We start from the raw sequence: 11649 nt of genomic DNA on the forward strand, positions 1-11649 counted from the left end.
TGTGGTCTCCACTTTACATCCTTGGTTGTCAGGGTTCTCTCCAGCCAGTCTTCAGTTGATTATTAAGGATGATTTTTCTATAGTTGTAATTCCAATTTGGTCCTGGGGGAGTGTCAATGTAGCTTCCACTTAATCCACTGCCATCTTGGAATCCTCTACCACAATTTCTTTATCCCTTTATCAGTTAGGCATTTGGGTTGTTTCTACCTTTGGCTATTGCAAATAACACTGCCGTAAGTATTTGTGTACAAGTTTTTATGTGGACACTAGAGGCCCGGTGCACAAATTCGTGCACAAGTGGGGTCCCTCGGCCTGACCTGCAGGATCAGGCCAAAACTGGCTCTTCAACATCCCTTGAGGGGTCTGGGATTGCGAGAAGGCACAGGCCATGCTGACGGACCCCTCCAGTGCACAATTAGGGCTGGAGAGGGATGTGGGAGGTTGGCCAGCTGGGGAGGGGCCATGAGAGGGCTCCAGGGCATGTCCAACCCGTCTTGCTCAGTCCCAATTGGCTGAACCCCAGCTGCATGCTAACCTACAGGTCGAAGTGTCTGCCCCCTTGTGGTCAGTGCACATCATAGTGAATGGTTGAGCAGCCTTAGCATATCATTAGCATATTATACTTTGATTGGTTAAATGGCTGACTGGTTGATCAGACACTTAGAATATTAGGCTTTCATTATATAGGATATGTGTTCATTTCTCTTGGATATATACTGTTAATCAATTCAATGCCAACCAGGGTCCTCAATTTGAGGTGTGGTGAAAGAGACTTTATTTAGTGCAAACACCTCATTTGTAGAGAGAGAGAGAGAGAGAGAGAGAGGGAGAGGGAGAAACATCGATGTGAGAGTGCAACATGGGTCGGCTTCCTACTGCAAGACCCCTCCCCCCAGCCACCGGGATCCAACCCACAGCCCTTGACTGGGAATCGAACCGGCAACATCCTGGTGCATAGGATGACGCCCAGCCTGCCAGGGCAGCAGGGCTTCTCTGACGGGACAGTGCAGCAGGTCACAGGATGGAGGGAAGTTAGACAGCGGCCTCAGGATGGGCAGGACCCGGCGGCTCCGGGACCTGAGTAGCACGGCTCTGCCACAAGATGCCTCCGTTCTTGCCACCTCCCATCCCCCCATCTCCACCAGCGATGCAGATTCTTGAGAGATTCTGACTGGGCTGGACGGGGTCATGGACCAAGCCCTCTGGCGAGGGACACAGGCATAGTGATTGGCCCAGAAGAATACGGTTGCCAGGGGAGCTGTGGCCCCACCCCCTGCAAGGAAACGATGCTAACAGACAAAACCAGAATGTGATCCACACACCTCGTCCTTCCAGTCCTGAGCCTTTCCACGCCCCGTCCCCTCTTCCTGGGGCCTCTGCTCTCCTGTGGGCCTTGCGGGGGTGTCACCTCCCCTGGGAGCTTGCAGGAGGCCCCCAGCCTGTGTGAGCCCCCTTCCTGAGTGATTTTACAGCTTCTCTCCCTGTAGGCTAACTGTCTGCTTACTTGTCCGTCTGTCTCGCTGGATTGTGAGCTCAGCACAGACACCTGCTTCCCTGCTCCCCGGGGGCCAGGTGGTCTCTCCTGCCTGCCCCTTGCGCTCCAGGTCCCCGCTTCTCGTCTGTTCATGGATGCCAGCGGCCTGTCTCTTCAGCCTGTGTGTCTCTGTCAGGCTCCCGGGAGGCAGACTGAGATGAGTTTAGCGTGTTTATCAGGAATGTTCTCAGGATCAACACCTGCAGAGGGAGAGGGGAGGACACAGGAGTGGACAGAGGGAGGGGTCGGGTTCTACACGATCCCCAAAACATCCTCCGCCCATCTTATGGGGAGCTTGGACCTGGAATGTGAGGGGACCAGGCTTTAACCTGCTCATCGGGTTCTGCTGCCCAGAAGGGGGCGTGGCTTTGGCAAGACAGCTCTCTTCAGTAGAAGCAGCCCTTCAAGGGGCGACAGGGCAAGTCTCCAGTGGGCACTTCCTGCAGCGGGGTGGGGTGGGGCAGGGAGAGGGAGATGGGTGGGGGGGGAGAGGATCAGGTCCTTCATTCCAAAGGAGGGTCCGGGCAGCGCTCGAGACCACGCCCAGGCTTGTTCAAGTTCCTGAGAAAGAGTCTGTGTCCCCCCAAAGCCAACGGGCTGCGCTCAGGCAGCTGCCAAGTCACTTGGGACAAACAGCCCTCCAGCCTGCGATGGGAGGGACCCCAAAGAGGTGCAGGGGAGCCTCCAACGTGGCCCTGCAAGTTCAGGGACAGGCGGACGAGATGGCTGGGCCCCGGCTCGGAGCAGGGCTGGCGAGCCCAGGAAAGCGTCCGAGTGAGGACAGGAAGGAGGGTGAGGCTGCGTCTGCCTCGTCCCAGAGCAAGTCTGGAGACGGGCCCTGAGCTGGTGCGGTGGCTAAAGGTATCGCTGGGGATGGGCTCTGTCACATTTAGCATGTTGACCTCATCCTCATCGTCACACGGTGGCGGCTGCACCTCTGGCCACCACATCTGTGCTCCCCTCGAACCAGGCGAAGGGGGAGGGACCCAGAAAGGAGAGGGAAAGAGGAGGGCAAAGGCTCCTGCAGCGGCCACTTCACTCGGAAAGAAACGGCTGCTCCCAGGCTCCCACCTCCTGCTCATTGGTCACAGTTGTGCCCCAGGCTGCTTAGCAGCAAGAGGGGCCGGGAAGGCGCCTTTCGGCCTTCTAGCCGCAGGGTCAGGGAAGGGAGGGACAGGGGCTTGGGGTAACGTTCCGATGGCTCACCCACTGTGTGTGCCGCTGCCACCTACTGCTGCGTGACCTTGGGCAAGCCACTTAACCTCGTGTCCCTGGCGAGAAAGAGGAGATAACCATAGCGTCTATACCAGCGTCCTCAACCTGTGGGTCACGACCCCTTTGGCGGTTGATGACCCTTTCACAGGGGTCTCCTAAGACCATCCTGCATATCAGATATTTACATGATGATTCACAACAGTAGCAACATTACAGTTATGAAGTAGCAACGAAAATAATTTTATGATTGAGTCACAACATGAGGAACTGTATTTAAAGGGCCAGAAGGTTGAGAACCACTGGTCTACACCGTTAGGCGAGTTCACACCACAGCCCCTGGTACATGGGAAATTCGCAGCGAATGTTAGCCGGCTCGTGAGGACTGATGCTCATGACCCCTGTGGCGGCACCTGACTGGCGGCATCTGGGGGAGGCGCCGACCTGCCGGGCTCTGCCTCGGATGGACGGACGGGCGGACGGATGCACAGCTCACCGAGGAGTGTGGGACGTGCCCTGGGGAGGCAGGGGGGCCAGGGCTTGGTTCAGTGTGAGGTGTTTGGGGTCAGAGACAGGGGCCAGGATGTGGGGATGCAGCTGAGTGTGGCTGTGTCCCCAGGCCCTGGGGTGGGGCCAGGCAGCCTTTGGCTTGGGGGCTGGGGCCGCTCGGTGGGAGGGTGAAGGTGGCAGGTGACCGGCTGGCTGGGCCCTCTGGCTGGCGGCTTCATTGTGGGGAGTGGAATTTGGCCTGAGGCCCAGTGACTCATTGCTCTTCTCCGCTGTTGGGGAATCAGGACAATCGATTGTGAGCAACTTTAATAAACTGATTCAATTTGATGAACAAAAGAGGCAGAGGGAGGGAGTATGTATTGCTTCCAGCCAGAGGCCAGTGGCTCATCTTGGCTCATAACCCTGTCCGGCGGCGGCTTAAATAAATGAGTGCAGCCCCGGCTGGTTTGGCTCAGTGGATGGAGTGTTGGCCTTCGGACTGAAGGGTCCCAGGTTCGATTCTGGTCAAGGGCACATGCCTGGGTTGCGGGTTCAATCCCCAATAGGGGGATGCAGAAGGCAGCCAATCAGTGATTCTCTCTTATCAGTGATGTTTCTATCTCCCTCACCCTCTTCCTTCCTCTCTGAAATCAATGAAAATATGAAAAAATAAAATAAAATAAATGAGTGCAATTGGCCTGGCTGTGGGTGCGCCCCCCGAGCCAACGGAGGAACCACAGCTGTGCGGCCGGTGCGCGCTGCTCCCCATGAGCAGAGGCCCTTGGGGGCCCGGGACAGCGTGGCCAGGCACCGTGGGCTCAAGCTCACAGGCGGCCCCCACACCTGCGACACCCCGCGCACCCCAAGTGTCCAGGGCATCCGTCAAGCAGGAAGCCCTCCCACCCAGCCCCGGGGACCCTCCCCATCCTCTACCCACACTGGCCTGAGAAGCTGCCCGGCCCCTTCCCATCCCACGCCCAGCCGCAGGCCCCTCAGAAATGTGGGCACAGGAGCAGCCTCTGGGCCTCAGGAACCCGGGCCAGCTCTTGGCGGCCCGGCCTTTGGTGGGGCTTGAGCGCTTGGCTCTCTCGCTCTCTCCCGGGACCTGCACTCCCTGGCGCTGCCTCCAGTCCGTTGCCTCTGTCCTCCCTGAGAGGACCTGCTGGAGTCTCTCTCCTCACAGGCCCCGCCCGCAGGCACCTGGCCGAGGGGTTAAGAGCCGGCTCAGAGCGCACTGCTGCGTTGGTGCGATCTTGGGCCCATTAGGGCACCTCTCTGTGCCCCAGTTTCCCCATCTGTGAACTGGGCATCACAGTTGGGCCCCTGGGTGGTTGTGAGGTTCAGTGAGTGTGTGATGGGGGGTGCTGTGCCTGGGAAGTGAGTGTGTGATGAGGGGGCGCTGTGCCTGGGAAGTGAGTGTGTGATGAGGGGGCGCTGTGCTTCCCGTGAGCACGCGAAGTGCCAGCACTCAGGAGCAGCAGTGGGTGATGGGCAGGGGGTCCCGGGCAGGGGGTCCCCTCGGCCAGGCAGGTGTCTCAGCGCTGCATGTGGGAGCACCTGGGAAATGAACCCTAACATCCCGACAAGGCCTTCGGGTGCGGGGGGGGGGGGGTCCCGAGGGGGTGGCATCAGAACCATGACTCTCAGGCACCGATGTGACCTCGCGCTGTAGGCTGAGAACCTCCAGGCTAGAGAAGGATGAGCAGGTGACAGCCCGGCTCAATGGAGGCCATGTGGATTCCCAGCCAGGCATGGCTACCAGGACGAGGGGCAGAAGAGGTGAGGGTGTGGGGTAGGGGTAGGCACAGAGGCTGAGGTGGGAGGGGGCTCTGAGGCATAGGTGGGAGGGCAGGTGGCAGGGGCGGGGAGGGGGTGGGGAGGCACCTCTTCAGCTGTCTGCCTGCTGCCCCGCCCCCCCTCCGGGCCCTGCCAGCTGCTGCTGCCTTCCTCCCTCCTGTCCGGCCCACGGGCTCCAGCTGCTGCCTGCCTCCTTAATAAAGGCAGATTGCTGCTCAGCTCGGCCCAGCACGCCTGATGGGCCATTAATATTCCAGGAAGATGAGCTCCCCTCTGCTCCCTCCCCTGCCACCGCTGGGCCCTGCCTGACGGAGGGGGGCCTCTGGCTCAGGAGTCTGCCTGAGGTCACCTCTGGGCGTAGGTGCTGCCCTATCTCTGTGGGCCCTTCCGGGGTTCACAGGTAGAACATGAATGAGAGCGAGTGCAAGGGAGGCATGTGGAGCCCGCTCGGTGCTGGGCGGCATGAAATCTAAGGGGTCCAATCCAGCCCTTCTGGTGGGCTCAGAGCATGCAAGGGACCTGCCCACAGTCGTGTGGCAGGAGTGGAACCCCGTGCTCTCTGCATCTGGGACCCCAGGGCCCACACTCCCTCCTCAGAGGCCTCCTGCTTGGGGCGGAGGTGGGACAAGAGCTGCCTCTGGGAGCTGCAGGGGAGGAGGGCGTTCAGAAGCCCCGTCTTCCTCACCAGGACCCCCACCCAGACCTGCTGCCCTGTGAGTGGGCAGCGAGGAGGCCCCAGCCCAGCCCCTCCCCCGTGGGGCCTCTGGTGACTTCCTCCCTGCCTGGCGCTGGCAGAGGCTCCGCCGGAGGAAAGTGGGAAGCAGCCGGCAAGGGACCCAGACCGCTGAAGACTGATTTAGACACACCCTCCCGAGTCCCACATTCTCTGCCAGCTCCAGCTCCCAACCACGTGCAGACACATGTCACCCCACTCCCACACTGCTCCTGCACACAGCACACACCACATAGACATCCCCCTAACGCGCAACACGCACCGCACAGGCCCACGCATGCCGCACACACACTCGGTGCGCATGGAGCTCACCCATCCCCGGGCTCCCAGTCAGCGTGTGGACGCCGCTGCTGCCCGTCTGCGCCTCTGAACGCAGCGCTGGGCTCCTATCCGATCAGGTGGCCCGGTGAGCCCTGCTTCCTGGTAGTCGCCCGTGTCGTCCTCCCTGGGCCTGCGCTGGCCCAGGCCACATGGCAGCAGCCATGCGCGTGGCTTAGCAGCTGGTGCCTTAGAAGCCTTGCGGCTTCTGCAGGGTCTCCGGGTGCTCACTCCCGGAGACTTCTGGGAATGTGGCCTCCATGCTGTGAGGGGCCGATAGGGGCTCCTGCTGAGCTCCCAGCCCGAACCACCTGCCGGGGGAGGAAGTCGCCTTGGACGTCCAGCCCCGTTGAGCCTCCAGATGACGCCTGCCCCAGCGCCATCTGACCGCAGCCTCATGAGGGACCCGCAGTTAGAAATGCCTGGTGAGCCCGGCGAGCCCATGAGAAACAGAGCACAGTGTGAAGCACTCGGTTTGGGGTTGGCCATAGACAATCGGACAGTATGAGCTGGTGAGACGTAAGGCAGAATGGCCTGGGCTTGCAATCCCGGCTCTGCCATGTCTGTGGGTTGCCTGTGGGGCCACTCTCAGGGTGGGTGGGGGGTGGGGTTGGGAACCAACACTCACCCGTCCTGGCCACACAGGGACCTGAAAGGAAAGGAGGAGCAGGTGGGACTGGGTTTCAGACCCGGGTGTTAGGGCAGACCCAGCGGCAGGGAGCAGAAAGCCCTCAGGGGGTTGCTCACAATGGAAGCATGTCCTTGTCTGTGTGACGTCCAGAGGTGGGCAGAGGCTGGCATGGCGCTCGGTGCAGGCTCAGGCACTGCTCGCACACGCTGGGGTGCCTTTCGCTTTGTGTTCTGCGTTCTGCTCACCGCAGAATGGAACGTGAAGTTGGGCAATGCAGGTCCTGTCGGGCTTCTTCTCTCTTCTTGCTCCATCGTGTGCGGCTTCCATTCCCGAGGTCACTCCCACTTCAGGATCCAGGGTTGCTGCTGGAGCTCAGACATTACACCTGCATCCCACTGCCAGGAAGGAGGAGCGATGAGGCCACATCTCCCCCCTTCACTTCTTGGAAAGACACTGCCACTTAGGGTCCAGACTCAGTCCTATGACCACATCCAGCTGCAAGCAAAGTTGGGAAGGCATGACATGCCCAGCTGCAGATCGGGAGTTCGCAGAGGACAGTGGAGAGTGGGGGGCTAGCAGACTCTGGGGCGGGGGAAACCCTTGTTCTCTGGATGCGGGGATCTCTGGGCCCAGACACCAGAGGGGGAGGAAGGCAGAGCCGGGATGAGGCAGAGAGCCAGCCTCAGAAGACACCCTTTGGTGTGTCATGTGATACGGTCCTTCCCAAACCTCAGGGGCTTGTTGAAAGGCACAGCTCTCAGGGGCTGTCCCGTACTTGAAACAAGACAGATGGGAGGTTCCCAACGTCAGGGGCGTATTTCACAAGGAGGGGCCGCTACGGAGGACACGGAGTCCACACCCTGCTCTCCCAGGGGCAGGCCCTGCGCACAGGCTCTCGAACCCAGCATGTCTGTAATGGACACCTCGGCACCTCCCCTCCTCCCCGACAGTGCTGTCCCGTCTGCAGGCTTCCCCCGGGTTCAGCCCAAGCCAGACACCTGGAGACATGCTGGACTCCTCCATCTCTCTGCCCCCCAATCCGTCACCACGCCCCGCCCCTCACCATCTCCAGCTCCTGGCATCTTGCCTGGATGACTGCGGTCACAGCAGAATGACTGTCCCTGTCTCTCCCTGCTCTAACCCAGTCTCTGCACGGTCCCCAGGGCCTCCAGCCCTGGCAGCGCGAGGCCCCCAGGGGTTCTCACTGCCTCCAGGGCAAGTAAAGTTGCAGCCCCAAGACACAGGCCCCAGGAGCCGCCCCGCTCCTCACCTCAGCTGCTCTCAGCTTCTGGGAGCCCCACCCCTGCCTGTGGCTGCTGGTCCCTTCCCACAGGTTCCGCTGTGACACATTCTCGCTAGTCCTCGCACTCGTTTTTGTGTCCTCACAGTTCCGTATTTTCGAGTTCAATGTAAAGGACCTCACCCGTTTTTCCCAAGGGACCCAGCTCCTCTATCCAGGTAAGCCTTTACCCTCCCGGGCCTTGGGGCCTTCACACGCCGTTCCTCACTGCAAGGCCGCTCCTTCTCCCCTGTGAGGCCTCAGCTTACATGTCATGTCCCCAGAGAAGGTAGAAATGCTGGGACTTTGGAAAATAAAGTCTTTTTTATTTTTAAATTAAAATTTTTTGAGAGAGAGAGAGGGAGAGAGAGAGAATATCATTGATCAGCCGCTTCCTGCATGCCCCCTACTGGGGATTGAACTCAAAACCCGAGCATGTGCCCTGATGTGGAATTGAACCAGTGACCTTTTGGTGGCCGGGACGATGCTCAACCAACCGAGCCACACCAGCCAGGATGGAAAGAAAGTCTTTAAAAAAGTTAAATTTCCCGTATGACTCAGCAATTCCACTCCTAGGCATCTCCCCAAGAGAGGAACACGCACAAAGACGTGTGTGAAACGCTCACAGCAGCTTATTCATGAGCCCCAAGCTGGAGGCAGCCCGAGTGCCCCGCTGGGGCTGATGAACAATGCGGTCTGTCCGTTCAGGGGGCAGCTAGTCAGCCACAGAGAGGCTGGGCGCGGGCACCTCGGCAACACGGGCCTCCAAAGCTGGACAGCCGACGCCGTGTTGTAATCCGTTTATATGAAATTTCCAGAAAAGGCAGAGCAGAAGCAGAAAGTAGATTAGCAGTCTCGGGGAATGGCATTGGCTGTATTTGAGCTTAAGGAGTCTTTTTGGGGTGAGGAAAATGTTCTAAACTGTGTTGTGGTTGATGGTGGCAGCACACAGTAAATTCACCAAATATTGTCCATGTGAGATGGTGAGTGTTATGGTCTATAAAATATAACTTGTTGCTTTGCAGCTCCTGCCCCAGATGCCCCGGAAGAACCAGTTGCCGTTTATGAGCTCCTCTTCAAGGAGGGGGTGATGGTGGCCAAGAAGGACGTGCACATGCCCAAGCACCCCGAGCTGGCGGACAAGAACGTGCCCAATCTCCACGTCATGAAGGCCAGGCAGGTAGCCGGCCGGGCGCTGCTGGAGTGGGTGCCGATGGAGGGGTTTGCGGCGGCTGCCCAAGGCCAATGCCCAGGAGGTCAGGACAGCCTGCGCTGCTTGCTGCCTTGACGGGCCGTGAGGTAGATGCACCTGAACACCTGCCTACTGCGCAGCCAGCTCCCCTTTGCACCGCTGTTCCTAGCGTCAAGCCTCCGGTTAGGTCTCAGCCGCAGTTTTCTGTCTTGCAGTCTCTCAAGTCCCGGGGCTACGTGAAGGAACAGTTTGCCTGGAGACACTTCTACTGGTACCTCACCAACGAGGGCATCCAGTATCTCCGCGATTACCTGCACCTGCCCCCGGAGATCGTGCCCGCCACCTTGCGCCGCAGCCGCCCTGAGACTGGCCGCCCAAAGATCTGGAGGGGAGTGACCTGCGATTCACAGGAGGGGAAGCTGACAGAGATACTCACAGAGGGAGAGTGACGCCCCTCCCCTCACCTGCCGAGGAGCATGCCCAGGCCGGGGCTGGGGCTGGGGCTGGGTCAACAACCAAATTCCGCACACAGGTGGGTTTGGTCATGGACGTGGTCAACCCCTTAGTAAAGTTGGAGGGGTTATTTTATGTTAAATAAACTTATGGCCAAAACATTACAAAACCAGCTCATTAAAGCTGTAAAATAAAAACCAGTATTGAAAGAATCACGTCCCCAGAGCAGCCTTGCTGACCGGCTCCCCAGCCCCTGCGAGGGCGCCCTCCGTGCGGTCTCCTGGCCCCGGGCTTTGCCACGCCCCGTGCCCATGGGAACCGTGTTTGTGATCTGATTCCTGAGACCTTCTCCTCCAGCATGGAGCCCCCGGGGGGAAGGGCCTGGCTCTGCTTTCTTTGAAGCAGTTTTATTGAGATGTAATTTACATGCCGTACGATTTATCCACTTAAAGTGTAAAATCCAATAGTATTGAATTAGAATATTCATAGAAAGGCGCAGCCTTCACCACAATCAATTTCAGAACATTTTCATCACCTCGAAAAGAAGCCCTGTCTTGTCAGCTCTCGCCCATCCCTCACTCCCCTCAGCCATAAGCAACCACTAACCGACCTTGTTTCTGCAGACCTGCCTAGTCTGGAAATTTCATGTAAGTCACATAACATGTGGTCTTTCTGGTTGGCTTCCTTCATGAGCATGTTTTCAAGGTCCATCCATGTTGTAGCGTGGAGCAATACTTCATTCCTTTTTAGGGCTGAATCCTATTCCATTGTACAATATACCATATTTTATTTTTTTCACATTTATAAATCAGGGGGGTTTTAATTGCCTACATTTATTCTTATTTCATATACAGTCATTTTCATAGGCCTGGAGGGTGTATGAGAACCTCAGAAGTTATGTAGCACACCTTTTCATCTCTAGCTAAACTCTCTGAGCAGATGACCAGCTGTGTATGGTCCATCATTATTGTGAATGTCCAAGGACCAGGTCTTGCTCAGTACACACCAGGCAGGAAGTTTTGACTCATATTCAACCCAAATCACACTGTGTTAGGAGGAATGTAGAAGAATAAATTGCCACCCTACCTACCACGACCCTTTCCATGTTAACCACCTTTTGCTTCGGTTGGGTATCAGTGTGGGCTAGCCAGGTGTCTGTGCGCCTTCATCTGACCTTACATCCTTGGAAAGCCGAGAGTCAGGGAGGCGATGCCAACCAGCTTTTCACCCATTGTCAAGCTTCACCCACAACCAGTGAATTCTGGATTTTTCCCCAGAGAAAATAAAACATCATCCTCAGTATTTACAACATGGAAGGAGTTTTGGTCACATGCTCCAAAGCACATTGTTCTTTTTCTTGGTCCATCTGTTGTGCCTATAAATTCATGTCAATTTTAAATAAATGTGTCATCCCCGTTGCAATGTAAGCTCCATGAGGGCAGATTCCTAGTCTGCCATCCAGCAGCACATTCCAAGTGCCCAGCGTGATACTTGGGGCACAGAAAGCTCTTTATTCCTGGAGAATTGACAAGTGCCTTTCAAAACTATTACAGCCCAACACTCCTATTAAAAGGATATAAAAATTGAGTCTGTAAAAGTAATTCTTAAAAATGACTTAACCCCCTTCCCCTCCAAAAAAGCCTAGCAGTCTTGGCTCAGTGGATTGAGCATTGGCCCATGGACTGTAGGATCCTGATTCCTGCAACCAAGGGCACTTACCTTGGTTGCAGGCTCGATCCCTGGCCTGGTTGGGGTGCGTGCAGGAGGCAACCAATAAATGTTTCTCTCTCTGTCTCTTCCCCTCTCTTCCTCTCTCTCTAAAAATCAATAGAAAAATATTCTCGGGTGCAGATTAACAACAACAATAAAAAAGCACAAAAAAATAAAAACAAACAAACAAAAATGACTTGTTCTAGATTATGTAACTTGTTAATGACAGAGCCAGGATTAGAATTTTGTATTCTGATTGCCCATTCACATTCTCGGTCCATTTCGTGAGAGAGGCTCTTAT

At 57.1% G+C, this 11649-nt stretch overlaps 1 pseudogene; it reads left to right on the forward strand.

Moving 5' to 3' along the window:
• Positions 1-1874: 1874 nt before the first annotated feature.
• LOC132237641 (small ribosomal subunit protein eS10-like) lies at positions 1875-9779 on the forward strand (annotated as a pseudogene).
• The last annotated feature ends 1870 nt before the right edge of the window (positions 9780-11649 follow it).

Source organism: Myotis daubentonii, chromosome 6 (assembly GCF_963259705.1).
Source record: "Myotis daubentonii chromosome 6, mMyoDau2.1, whole genome shotgun sequence".
In the NCBI taxonomy this organism is placed as follows: Eukaryota; Metazoa; Chordata; class Mammalia; order Chiroptera; family Vespertilionidae; genus Myotis; species Myotis daubentonii.